Source organism: Rhipicephalus microplus, unplaced genomic scaffold, assembly GCF_043290135.1.
Source record: "Rhipicephalus microplus isolate Deutch F79 unplaced genomic scaffold, USDA_Rmic scaffold_232, whole genome shotgun sequence".
Classification (NCBI taxonomy): domain Eukaryota; kingdom Metazoa; phylum Arthropoda; class Arachnida; order Ixodida; family Ixodidae; genus Rhipicephalus; species Rhipicephalus microplus.
This window is the reverse complement of record NW_027464803.1, coordinates 120,001-132,500: the sequence shown is the minus strand read 5'-3', so window position 1 is coordinate 132,500 and position 12,500 is coordinate 120,001. Positions and strand designations below refer to the sequence as shown.

At 61.1% G+C, this 12,500-nt stretch overlaps 2 non-coding genes across 2 annotated transcripts; both read right to left on the bottom strand.

Annotated features, from left to right (window-relative positions):
• Positions 1 to 916: 916 nt before the first annotated feature.
• On the bottom strand, positions 917 to 1,069 carry LOC142792691 (5.8S ribosomal RNA). Its single transcript, XR_012891134.1, has one exon. It is a non-coding gene; the product is annotated as a 5.8S ribosomal RNA (ribosomal RNA).
• Positions 1,070 to 2,788: 1,719 nt separating this feature from the next.
• Positions 2,789 to 4,603, bottom strand: LOC142792709 (small subunit ribosomal RNA). The gene has a single exon (XR_012891152.1). It is a non-coding gene; the product is annotated as a small subunit ribosomal RNA (ribosomal RNA).
• Between the last annotated feature and the right edge of the window lie 7,897 nt (positions 4,604 to 12,500).

Sequence of the window (12,500 nt, the reverse complement as noted above, 5' to 3'; positions counted from 1 at the left end):
TCTTCACAAGGCTGGCAAGCGGCATTCCGCTGCGCGCGTGCGTCGTCCGAGCAGTTGCGTGATAAACGACCGTGTCGAAAGCCCAAACACCGCCGAGGCCAGTCGCCGCCGCCGCAAGGGCAGCCACGCAGCCTGGCGAGAGGCATCGTCTCGTGTAGCGTCGCCCCCGCCCCAACTGGAGTGGCCCAGTTTTTTGAACGGGACGGGAACTGCGAAGCACTTAGACCGACGGCGGACTACGACGAGAACGCCTTAAGCTTCGCCAACGTTTCGCCAACTCGTGCGGGAGACTTTTTCCGCTTCGCGGCAAGTCGTCGCGCCGTGCTCTCCGCATCAACCGCGTACGCAGCGAACCGCAAACGTCGGGCGCAGCCTCCTCACCTCCCTGCGCTTTGCGCGCGAACGTTCCCTGTTCGCGCGGCAAAGCCTGGAGGAGGCACGGCCCCGCAGCGTGTTCGAGCGCCCGGTCTACGGGACACCCTGCTTACTTCGAGGGCAACAAGCGCAACGCAAGGCTGCGATCTCGCGCACTTTGCGCACGGCTGGAGAAGCTTTGCTGGCCGGCTTTCGCTCCTCGTGTTTACCGTGCGTTAAAGTTGCGCGTCCGTGGCTCTCGCAGCTCTTGCGCGCCCGGTCGCAGAGAGGAGTACGCAACCTCGACCGCACTTTCCCTGCAGGCTTCCTTCCGACTCGAAGTCCTGCGGCGGTCTCAACGAGGTGCCACATCCTCAATGCAGTCGGTCGCCCCCGTTTCGGTTGGGCTCTGGCACGACGGTCGCCACCGTCTCGCCCTTGAGTGGCCGCTGTTGGCGCTCGCTGTGAGGTGTTCAGCGTGCTGTCCGTGTTGCCGACGCGGTCAAAACGAGTCGACGGCTCACGTTCCCTTGTGCGCCGAAGGCTCTCTTGATATGTGATCCGACCCTCAGACAGACGAAGCCAAGGGAAGACCCAAGGCCGCAATGTGCGTTCAAAGAATCAGTGCTCAGTGTGTCCTGCAATTCACACCAAGTCTCGCAGCTGGCTGCGTTCTTCATCGACCCGAGAACCGAGTGATCCACCGCTTAGAGTCGTGAAAAAGTGTTTGTTCAATTCCGTACAGTCAAAACCAAACGTTTCTGGCACTCGGCCAAACAGTGGCCAAGAAGGGCGCTTTTCAGCGCACGCTTGGACTCCAAAACTCTGCCGCGCCTTTTTCGGCTGCCGCAAATCGAGCAAACGGTGTGTTTCGGACGGCGTTTCGCTTTCGCTACTTGCGAGTGCTTTCGTGGTCCACCCCTCTATAAATACTCGGGAGGCGTCGAAGCCGGTTCTCCAAGCCGGACCCGTAGGTATCGTTGTGTGCTCGCTCTCATTGGCCCGCCTAACCAGAAAATGCCTGCGGTACACCCATTTGGATAAGAGTGCACGCAGATGCGGGCCTCGACGGCTACACATTTCCTCGGGCGGCCGCCTCCCGGCCTCCGTGGAGCGCGGGATGCACGGTCCCATCGACAAGCCTCTCCCGTTTTTACCGTGGCGTCGCGGTTCACCACGGCAGGCGGGTCGGTCTCCTCCGCATAAAAAGGGGGACCCCCGCTTTTTGTTCCACGAAATCGCACAAGCTTTTTTCGCATCCACGGTTTGCCACCGCACACCAAAATGCCGATCCGGCTGCCTACTTTAGCCAACAGGTGGAGCCAGGCGCGCCGTACTTGCGCGGCACTTCCCACGTCCACCGAAGTCGGTGCCAAGGACCACTTTCGGCGCCGGAGCCGCGTACGAGCCTACTCGAGGCGGAAGAACGAAGCCAGCAAGGGCCTGGCCGCAAGTGCGTTCAATTGTCGGGACGTCCAAGTCCCTCGTTCTTCCGTGCTTCCTCTTTCGGCAAGTCGTTGCGGCACCTTCCCAAAGCGCGCAGACCCGCTAATCGCGACGAGCGCGACGTGGCCGTGCCGCCTTTCCCTCGGCAGCAAGCAAAACGCCTGGCAACGTCGACGCTCCCCTAACCGCGATCTCGCACCGTGTTTCGTGTGGCGAATTCAAAAGCCGGCCGGCGCTGCTGCAACCATTACGGTCGGTACGCATACGCCGCGGAGGGCGGGACGGTCATCGGAGCGTGCGGTTCCTCCATCGAGTACTGCGCACCTCGGCCGTCGCATCGCCGTGCCATGACCGGCCGCGCGTCAACGCGAACCGGTGCCAGCGAGATCCCTCGCCTGCAAGAACCGACCGGCAGCCTCCGTCACCCGAGGACGCGGAGGCGCTTGCCGCGGACGGCGGGACGGTATGCACTGGTGCACAGCGGACCCGTCACATCGCCAGTTCCTTGACCGACCGCCGACGCTTGTGCCGTTCCTCTCGTACTTGGCAGTCGCCGCGCGATTGTCGGGTCTCGTTCTTGCACGCTCGAACGGTCGGGAGGGCACTCGGCTGGCGTTTCGGGAACGCGCAGCCTCGCCTTCTACCGACGTAACCACGACTCGCCGTTCGCGCTCCGCCGCTCCTGTTTACAGTACTAGGCGGTCCCGCAGCGGTCGGGTCGCGCATTTCGAGCGCTTCGAGCCACGGTGCAGTGGCGGGTCGAAAGCCGACCTATGAGTGCGTTGCGCCGTTTGTACCCGCGTCCGCCACCTGGCCGACCGTCCAAGGTCGCGGTGTTGGCGTCCGCTGGGCGCAACAATTTGTCACGGGGTGCCGCTCCACATTCAGGCAGCCCCGTGGGGAAAAGCCGACCCCGCGTCCAAACGGGGTCAGCGGCAGAAAGTGTCGGGCGCAGACGCAGCTGAGGCGCTCACCCTTCACAATCCGTTAATGATCCTTCCGCAGGTTCACCTACGGAAACCTTGTTACGACTTTTACTTCCTCTAAATGATCATGTTTGGTCATCTTTCCAACAGACCGGCGCAACCGAAAGGCCGCGCCGGACATCGGTCCGAAGACCTCACTAAATCATTCAATCGGTAGTAGCGACGGGCGGTGTGTACAAAGGGCAGGGACGTAATCAACGCGAGCTTATGACTCGCGCTTACTGGGAATTCCTCGTTCAAGGGGAACAATTGCAAGCCCCTATCCCAATCACGAAAGAAGTTCCACGGGTTACCCAGTCTTTTCAGACAGGGATAAAGACACGCTGCTTCCTTCAGTGTAGCGCGCGTGCGGCCCCGGACATCTAAGGGCATCACAGACCTGTTATTGCTCTGTTTCGTGCGGCTAGGAGCCGCTTGTCCCTCTAAGAAGGTTGTAAGGTGCTGGGAACCCCGCACCTATTTAATAGGCTAGAGTCTCGTTCGTTATCGGAATTAACCAGACAAATCGCTCCACCAACTAAGAACGGCCATGCACCACCATCCACCGAATCAAGAAAGAGCTCTCAATCTGTCAATCCTCCCAGTGTCCGGGCCGGGTAAGTTTTCCCGTGTTGAGTCAAATTAAGCCGCAGGCTCCACTCCTGGTGGTGCCCTTCCGTCAATTCCTTTAAGTTTCAGCTTTGCAACCATACTTCCCCCGGAACCCAAATACTTTGGTTTCCCGGAAGCTGCCCGCCGAGTCATTTGAGTAACTCAGGCGGATCGCTGGTTGGCATCGTTTATGGTCAGAACTAGGGCGGTATCTGATCGCCTTCGAACCTCTGACTTTCGTTCTTGATCAATGAAAACATTCTTGGCAAATGCTTTCGCAGTAGTTCGTCTTGCGACGGTCCAAGAATTTCACCTCTAGCGCCGCAATACGAATGCCCCCGTCCGTCCCTCTTAATCATTACCTCGTATTCCAAAAACCAACAGAACAGAAACGAGGTCTTGTTCTATTATTCCATGCAAGTTTATTCAGGCGACTCGCCTGCGTTGAGCACTCTAATTTTTTCAAAGTAAAAGCACCGGCCATCTCGAGGCACACAATGAAGTGCACCAAGAAAGAACCGGCATGATGTTCAGTCCGAGCCGTCGCATCGGGTAGATGCACTACTCGTCTGGAACTGAGATCCAACTACGAGCTTTTTAACCGCAGCAGCTTTAGTATACGCTATTGGAGCTGGAATTACCGCGGCTGCTGGCACCAGACTTGCCCTCCAATTGATCCTCGTTAAAGGATTTAGAGTGTACTCATTTCAATTACGGGGCCTCAAAAGAGTCCCGTATTGTTATTTTTCGTCACTACCTCCCCGTGCCGGGAGTGGGTAATTTGCGCGCCTGCTGCCTTCCTTGGATGTGGTAGCCGTTTCTCAGGCTCCCTCTCCGGAATCGAACCCTGATTCTCCGTTACCCGTAACAACCATGGTAAGCAAGTAACCTACCATCGAAAGTTGATAAGGCAGACACTTGAAAGAAACGTCGCCGGCTCGTGGCCATGCGATCAGCACAAAGTTATCCAGAGTCACCACACAATACGGGCCGAAACCCGATCGATCTTGGTCTAATAAAAGCACCCGTTACCCAAAGGGCTCCAGGCTCACTGCATGTATTAGCTCTAGAATTGCCACAGTTATCCAAGTAGGAAGAAACGATCTAAGGAACCATAACTGATTTAATGAGCCATTCGCGGTTTCGCCTTATTTCGGCATGTACTTAGACATGCATGGCTTAATCTTTGAGACAAGCATATGATTACTGGCAGGATCAACCAGGTAATCGTTCGACTGCGCGTCCGTCCTCGCCTTCGGCGGGCCGGACGCAGTCTGTGTGCGGCGGAGGCCACCTTCAGGCGCCCCAACACGCTTATTTTGCACTCCGAGATGACGGCGTTCGAGCTCGCTACGGCACAACCTTCCCGAAAGACGAGTGGGAGCCGTGCGGCAAGAAGCACGTTCATGCTCGCTCTTTTTCGTTGCATCGACTCGGTCGCGCCGTGCGGGTTGCCCAAGCCCGCTGCACTGTCGGTGGACCGGCCGGAACTAGCAACGGAGCCGAGACTGCAAAGCCGCCAGACGACGGGTCACGCCCGCGTCTTCGGCGCTTTCGCATCTGAATCGCCCGAGGACGACACGGAACACACCTCGATATCGTGGTAAAACGGCACCGTCCGACAACCAGCCCCTAACGCATCAAGCGGATGAGGCTGCAGACGACTGCCGTGGATTCCCCTGGAGCAGACCCGAGGACACGCTTGACGAGGCCGAAGCCCGCCGCATATCAGACACCCGGTCGCTTTCGCGTACGCCGCTCACGAGAACCCCCACATAATAGCAGCGATAAGTACCCAGACCTCCTTGGGCACTAATACGAGCGTACTCGAGAAAATTTCACCGCGGGTGTGCCCCGAAACGTGTGGCACGTTGAGCGTGCCACAAGTCTACGTCGCTCTCAAACCCGCCGAGGTCGTAGAATTTGCGACCCTACTCACGAAATTCCCACCGAGGATACGGCCGCAAACGTACCGCACCTTGGGTAGGCCACGAGTTTGTGCAACACTACGCTGACGGCACAGCACCGAGGTCGTGCGCGCACGCACGGGAAAATTCCGCCGCGGTTTCTGCCGAAAACGTGAGGCACCACGACTCTCCGCAAGTTCGCGTCGACTGCGAAAGACCGAAGTCGTGAACGACGTGTCCGCTACTCGCCGCCGACACGCTGGACACCAAACGTACAACGACTCGACGGCGTCGTAGAGGCCCACGACGCGGTTTTCCTTAACGACGTCTCGGCGTGGCACCGACAGGTTAGAACGGCCGACCAACGTTCCCTGTCCGCCGTTCGGCTCAGTCGAAGGGCTCGGCGACTTCGGCAACGCTGCGAAGCCGCACGGTGACGCACGCCATGTCCCCATTTTTTTTTTTTTTTCTTTCTGCGTCTGCCGGGGTGCCCCTATAATAGCAGCGATAAGCACCCAGACCGCCGTGGGTCGCTCGCCCCGGCTGACGTGGTTTTTCGTACTCCTGCGGCGGTCGCCGTCAAGCACGTCCAAATACGCTACTTTCGTGGGCGCATTCACGCTCTTTCGCTTCGCCGGAGTGCCAGCACTCACTCTGCCAAAAACGGCGAACATCCGAGCGGCGGTTCCCACTTTTGCGTCGGCGTCGCAAACCCCGCCCCGGCAGACGAGGTTTGCCGTACTCGTGCGACGGTGGCCGGCGGGCACGTCGAAAGACGCCGATATCGTGCGCGAATTGGCGCACCTTGGCTTCACCGGAGTGCCGCCACTGACTCCTCCAAAAACGGCGAAGATCCGAGCGGCGCTTCCCACTTTCGCATCGGCGTCCCGAACTCCGCCCCGGCTGACGCGGTTTACCGTACTCGTGCGACGGTCGCCGGCGAGCACGTGGAAAGACGCCGATATCGTGCCCGAATCGGCTCCGTTCGGCTTCGCCGGAGTGCCAGCACTGGCTCGGCGAAAGACGACGAACATCCGAGCGACGGTTCTCACTATTGCGTACGCGTCGCAAACCCCGCCCCGGCAGACGCACTTTGCCGTACTCGTGCGACGGTCGCCGGCGAGCACGTAGAAAGACGCCGATATCGTGCCGGAATCGGCCCCGTTTGGCTTCGCCGGAGTGCCAGCACTCACTCGGCCACAAACGGCGAACATCCGAGCGGCGGTTCCCACTTAGCCGTCGGCGTCCCGAACTCCGCCCCGGCAGACGCGGTTGCCGAGCTCGTGCGACTAGCGACCGCGAAGCCGTCTCGCGACGCCGCTTTCGTGCGCGGCTCCCACTGCGACCTGGGTCACCCGAGGTCGACGAGCAAGAAAGAATGTCGAAAAAAAATTTTTTTTTTTTTGCGTCTGCCGGGGTGCCCCTATAATAGCAGCGATAAGCACCCAGACCGCCATGGGTCGCTCGCCCCGGCTGACGTGGTTTTTCGTTTTCCTGCGGTGGTCGTCGTCAAGCACGTCCAAACACGCCACTTTCGTGGGCGCATTCGCGCTCTTTCGCTTCGCCGGAGTGCCAGCACTCACTCTGCCAAAAACGGCGAACATCCTAGTGGCGGTTCCCACTTTTGCGTCGGCGTCGCCAACCCCGCCCCGGCATACGCGGTTTGCCGTACTCGTGCGGCGGTGGCCGGCGGGCACGTCGAAAGACACCGATATCGTGCGCGAGTCGATGCTTCTTGGTCTCGCAGGAGGGCCGCCACTCACTCCTGCAAAAACGGCGAAGATCCGAGCGGCGCTTCCCACTTTTTCGTCGGCATCGCAAACCTCGCCCCGGCAGACGCGCTTTGCCGTACTCGTGCGACGGTCGCCGGCGAGCACGTCGAAATACGCCGATATCGTGCCCGAATCGGCCCCGTTTCGCTTCGCCGGAGTGCCAGCACTCACTCGGCCAAAAACGGCGAACATCCGAGCAGCGGTACCCACTTAGCCGTCGGCATCCCGAACTCCGCGCCGGCTGACGCGGTTGCCGAGCTCGTGCGACTAGCGACCGCGAACGCGTCTCGCGACGCCGCTTTCGTGCGCGGCTCCCATTGCGACCTGGGTTACCCGAGCTCGACCAGCAAAAAAGAAGGTCGAAAAAAAATTTTTTTTTTCTGCGTCTGCCGGGGTGCCCCTATAATAGCAGCGATAAGCACCCAGACCGCCGTGGGTCGCTCGCCCCGGCTGACGTGGTTTTTCGTACTCCTGCAGCGGTCGCCGTCAAGCACGTCCAAATACGCCACTTTCGTGGGCGCTTTCGCGCTCTTTCGCGTCGCCGGTGTGCCAGCACTCACTCTGCCAAAAACGGCGAACATCCTAGTGGCGGTTCCCACTTTTGCGTCGGCGTCGCCAACCCCGCCCCGGCATACGCGGTTTGCCGTACTCGTGCGGCGGTGGCCGGCGGGCACGTCGAAAGACACCGATATCGTGCGCGAGTCGATGCTTCTTGGTCTCGCAGGAGGGCCGCCACTCACTCCTGCAAAAACGGCGAAGATCCGAGCGGCGCTTCCCACTTTTTCGTCGGCATCGCAAACCTCGCCCCGGCAGACGCGCTTTGCCGTACTCGTGCGACGGTCGCCGGCGAGCACGTCGAAATACGCCGATATCGTGCCCGAATCGGCCCCGTTTCGCTTCGCCGGAGTGCCAGCACTCACTCGGCCAAAAACGGCGAACATCCGAGCAGCGGTACCCACTTAGCCGTCGGCATCCCGAACTCCGCGCCGGCTGACGCGGTTGCCGAGCTCGTGCGACTAGCGACCGCGAACGCGTCTCGCGACGCCGCTTTCGTGCGCGGCTCCCATTGCGACCTGGGTTACCCGAGCTCGACCAGCAAAAAAGAAGGTCGAAAAAAAATTTTTTTTTTCTGCGTCTGCCGGGGTGCCCCTATAATAGCAGCGATAAGCACCCAGACCGCCGTGGGTCGCTCGCCCCGGCTGACGTGGTTTTTCGTACTCCTGCAGCGGTCGCCGTCAAGCACGTCCAAATACGCCACTTTCGTGGGCGCTTTCGCGCTCTTTCGCGTCGCCGGTGTGCCAGCACTCACTCTGCCAAAAACGGCCAACATCCGAGCGGCGGTTCCCACTTTTGCGTCGGCGTCGTAAACCCCGCCCCGGCAGACGCGGTTTGCCCTACTCGTTCGACGGTCGCCGGCGAGCGCGTCGAAAGACGCCGATATCGTGCGCTAATTGGCGCTCCTTGGCTTCTCCGGAGTGCCGCCACTCACTCCTCCAAAAACGGCGAAGATCCGAGCGGCGTTCTCCACTTTCGCATCGGCGTCCCGAACTCCGCCCGGGCTGACGCGGTTTACCGTACTCGTGCGACGGTCGCCGCCGGGCACGTCGAAAGACGCCGATATCGTGCCGTAATCGGCCCCGTTTGGCTTCGCCCGAGTGCCAGCACTCACTCGGCCAAAAACGGCGAACATCCGAGCAGCGTTTCCCACTTTCGCATCGGCGTCCCGAAGCCCGCCCCGGCAGACGCGGTTTGCCCTACTCGAGCGACGGTCGCCGGCGATCACGTCGAAAGGCGCCGAATTCGTGCACGAATCGATGCTTCTTGGTCTCGCAGGAGGGCCGCCACTCACTCCTGCAAAAACGGCGAAGATCCGAGTTGCGCTTCCCACTTTTTCGTCGGCGTCCCGAACTACGCCCCGGCTGACGCGGTTTACCGTACTCGTGCGACGGTCGCCGGCGGGCACTTCAAAATACGCCGATTTCGTGGGCGCATTCACGCTGTTTCGCTTCCCCGGAGTGCCAACACTCACTCTGCCGAAAGCGGCGATCATCCGAGCGGCGGTTCCCACTTTTGCGTCGGCTTCGCAAACGGCGCCCCGGCAGACGCGCTCGTGCGACGTACTCGTGCGACGGTCGCCGGCGAGCACGTCGAAAGACGCCGATATCGTGCTCGAATCGACCCCGTTTCGCTTCGCCGGAGTGCTGCCAGTCACGGCGCAGAAAACGGCGAACAAGTGTTTTTTTTTTTTTTCCTAGAATTTGTGTTATAGAAGGCACATTTGATATCGGACGATAATTTTCAACTTTATCACGCGCACCGATTTTCGTGTAGAGGTTTGCAAGTTTATGGGAATTTCTCCACTTGGAATAATGCGATTTAGTAGTACTACGAGAACTTCATGGATGTACTCAAGGGTACGGGGCAAGTCAGTTACGTCAACACCTGCAGATTTTTTACACTTCAAACTGAAAATTGTTGGTTGTGAGTCCTCGTGTGATATTAAAGGCCGATTCGCTAACACATAGAACAAAGAAAGAAAGGAAGAAAAAACGCCCGCGCTCGCTCAAGAAACCTGGGTTCGCAACAAGTGGCAACAACAAGCAACCGAGCGAGTGCGCCAAAACCCGTGGCGGCCGAACAAACGCGAAGTCCCAACCGCGTCAGCCGGGGCGGCACGGGACAGGAAAAATCACTTCAGCCGGGGCGGCGGGGCACCGAATAAACCTCGTCACCTCGTCGCAGGATAAAAGAGGAAACAAAAAGTCTAAACAGCGTCTGCTGGAGCGAATGCGTAATAAAACAACAACAACAACAAAAAAAAAACACCCGCGCTCAAGAAGTCTGCAATCCTCACAAAAGGCGACTGTGACCGAGCAGCGTCAGCCGGGGCCGTGCGGAAACGGAAAAACCGCGACTACCGGGGCGTCGAGGCACCGAAAAATCCTCTTCAGCCGCGGCGAAAAAAAAAAAACAAAAAGAAAGACGGAGGGGGGGGGGGGAACCACGTCTGCCGGGGCGAAGGAAAAAAAAAAACGCGTCTGCCGGGGCGAGCCCGGGTGCGGCACCACCGGGAAAACTGTGGCAAACAGACATGGCGATCGAGTGAGTGGGCCGCCAGCCAGGCTCAGCCAAAAAGTGCAAAGTCCGAACTGCGTCAGCCGGGGCGGCAAAAACCGCGTCAGCCGGGGCGGCGCAAAAAACCGCGTCTGCCGGGGCGGCACGAAACCGCGTCAGCCGGGGCGGGGCGAAAACTGCGTCAGCCGGGGCGAAAAGAAAAAAAAAAAACGCGTCTGCCGGGGCAAGCCCGGGTGCGGCACCACCGGGAAAACTGTGGCAAACAGACATGGCGATCGAGTGAGTGGGCCGCCAGCCAGGCACAGCCGAAAAGTGCAAAGTCCGAACCGTGTCAGCCGGGGCGACGCAAAAACCGCGTCAGCCGGGGCGGCGCGAAAACCGCGTCAGCCGGGGCGGCACGAAACCGCGTCAGCCGGGGCGGCGCGAAAACTGCGTCAGCCGGGGCGGCGCGAAAACCTCGTCAGCCGGGGCGAGCGAAAAGGGGGGGGGGGGAACCACGTCTGCCGGGGCGAAAGAAAAAAAAAACGCGTCTGCCGGGGCGAGCCCGGGTGCGGCACCACCGGGAAGACTGTGGCAAACAGACATGGCGATCGAGTGAGTGGGCCGCCAGCCAGGCTCAGCCCAAAAAGTGCCAAGTCCGAACTGCGTCAGCCGGGGCGGCAAAAACCGCGTCAGCCGGGGCGGCGCGAAAACCGCGTCTGCCGGGGCGGCGCGAAAACTGCGTCAGCCGGGGCGAGCCCGGGTGCGGCACCACCGGGAAAACTGTGGCTAACAGACATGGCGATCGAGTGAGTGGGCCACCAGCCAGGCTCAGCCAAAAAGTGCCAAGTCCGAACTGCGTCAGCCGGGGCGGCAAAAACCGCGTCAGCCGGGGCGGCGCAAAAAAACCGCGTCTGCCGGGGCGGCACGAAACCGCGTCAGCCGGGGCGGCGCGAAAACTGCGTCAGCCGGGGCGAAAGAAAAAAAAAAACGCGTCTGCCGGGGCGAGCCCGGGTGCGGCACCACCGGGAAAACTGTGGCAAACAGACATGGCGATCGAGTGAGTGGGCCGCCAGCCAGGCACAGCCGAAAAGTGCTAAGTCCGAACTGCGTCTGCCGGGGCGGCACGAAACCGCGTCAGCCGGGGCGGCGCGAAAACCGCGTCTGCCGGGGCGGCACGAAACCGCGTCAGCCGGGGCGGCGCGAAAACTGCGTCAGCCGGGGCGAGCCCGGGTGCGGCACCACCGGGAAAACTGTGGCAAACAGACATGGCGATCGAGTGAGTGGGCCGCCAGCCAGGCACAGCCGAAAAGTGCTAAGTCCGAACTGCGTCTGCCGGGGCGGCACGAAACCGCGTCAGCCGGGGCGGCGCGAAAACCGCGTCTGCCGGGGCGGCACGAAACCGCGTCAGCCGGGGCGGCGCGAAAACTGCGTCAGCCGGGGCGAGCCCGGGTGCGGCACCACCGGGAAAACTGTGGCAAACAGACATGGCGATCGAGTGAGTGGGCCGCCAGCCAGGCACAGCCGAAAAGTGCTAAGTCCGAACTGCGTCAGCCGGGGCGGCAAAAACCGCGTCAGCCGGGGCGGCGCAAAAAACCGCGTCTGCCGGGGCGGCACGAAACCGCGTCAGCCGGGGCGGCGCGAAAACTGCGTCAGCCGGGGCGAAAGAAAAAAAAAAACGCGTCTGCCGGGGCGAGCCCGGGTGCGGCACCACCGGGAAAACTGTGGCAAACAGACATGGCGATCGAGTGAGTGGGCCGCCAGCCAGGCACAGCCGAAAAGTGCCAAGTCCGAACTGCGTCTGCCGGGGCGGCACGAAACCGCGTCAGCCGGGGCGGCGCGAAAACCGCGTCTGCCGGGGCGGCACGAAACCGCGTCAGCCGGGGCGGCGCGAAAACTGCGTCAGCCGGGGCGAGCCCGGGTGCGGCACCACCGGAAAAACTGTGGCAAACAGACATGGCGATCGAGTGAGTGGGCCGCCAGCCAGGCACAGCCGAAAAGTGCTAAGTCCGAACTGCGTCTGCCGGGGCGGCACGAAACCGCGTCAGCCGGGGCGGCGCGAAAACCGCGTCTGCCGGGGCGGCACGAAACCGCGTCAGCCGGGGCGGCGCGAAAACTGCGTCAGCCGGGGCGAGCCCGGGTGCGGCACCACCGGGAAAACTGTGGCAAACAGACATGGCGATCGAGTGAGTGGGCCGCCAGCCAGGCACAGCCGAAAAGTGCTAAGTCCGAACTGCGTCTGCCGGGGCGGCACGAAACCGCGTCAGCCGGGGCGGCGCGAAAACCGCGTCTGCCGGGGCGGCACGAAACCGCGTCAGCCGGGGCGGCGCGAAAACTGCGTCAGCCGGGGCGAGCCCGGGTGCGGCACCACCGGGAAAACTGTGGCAAAC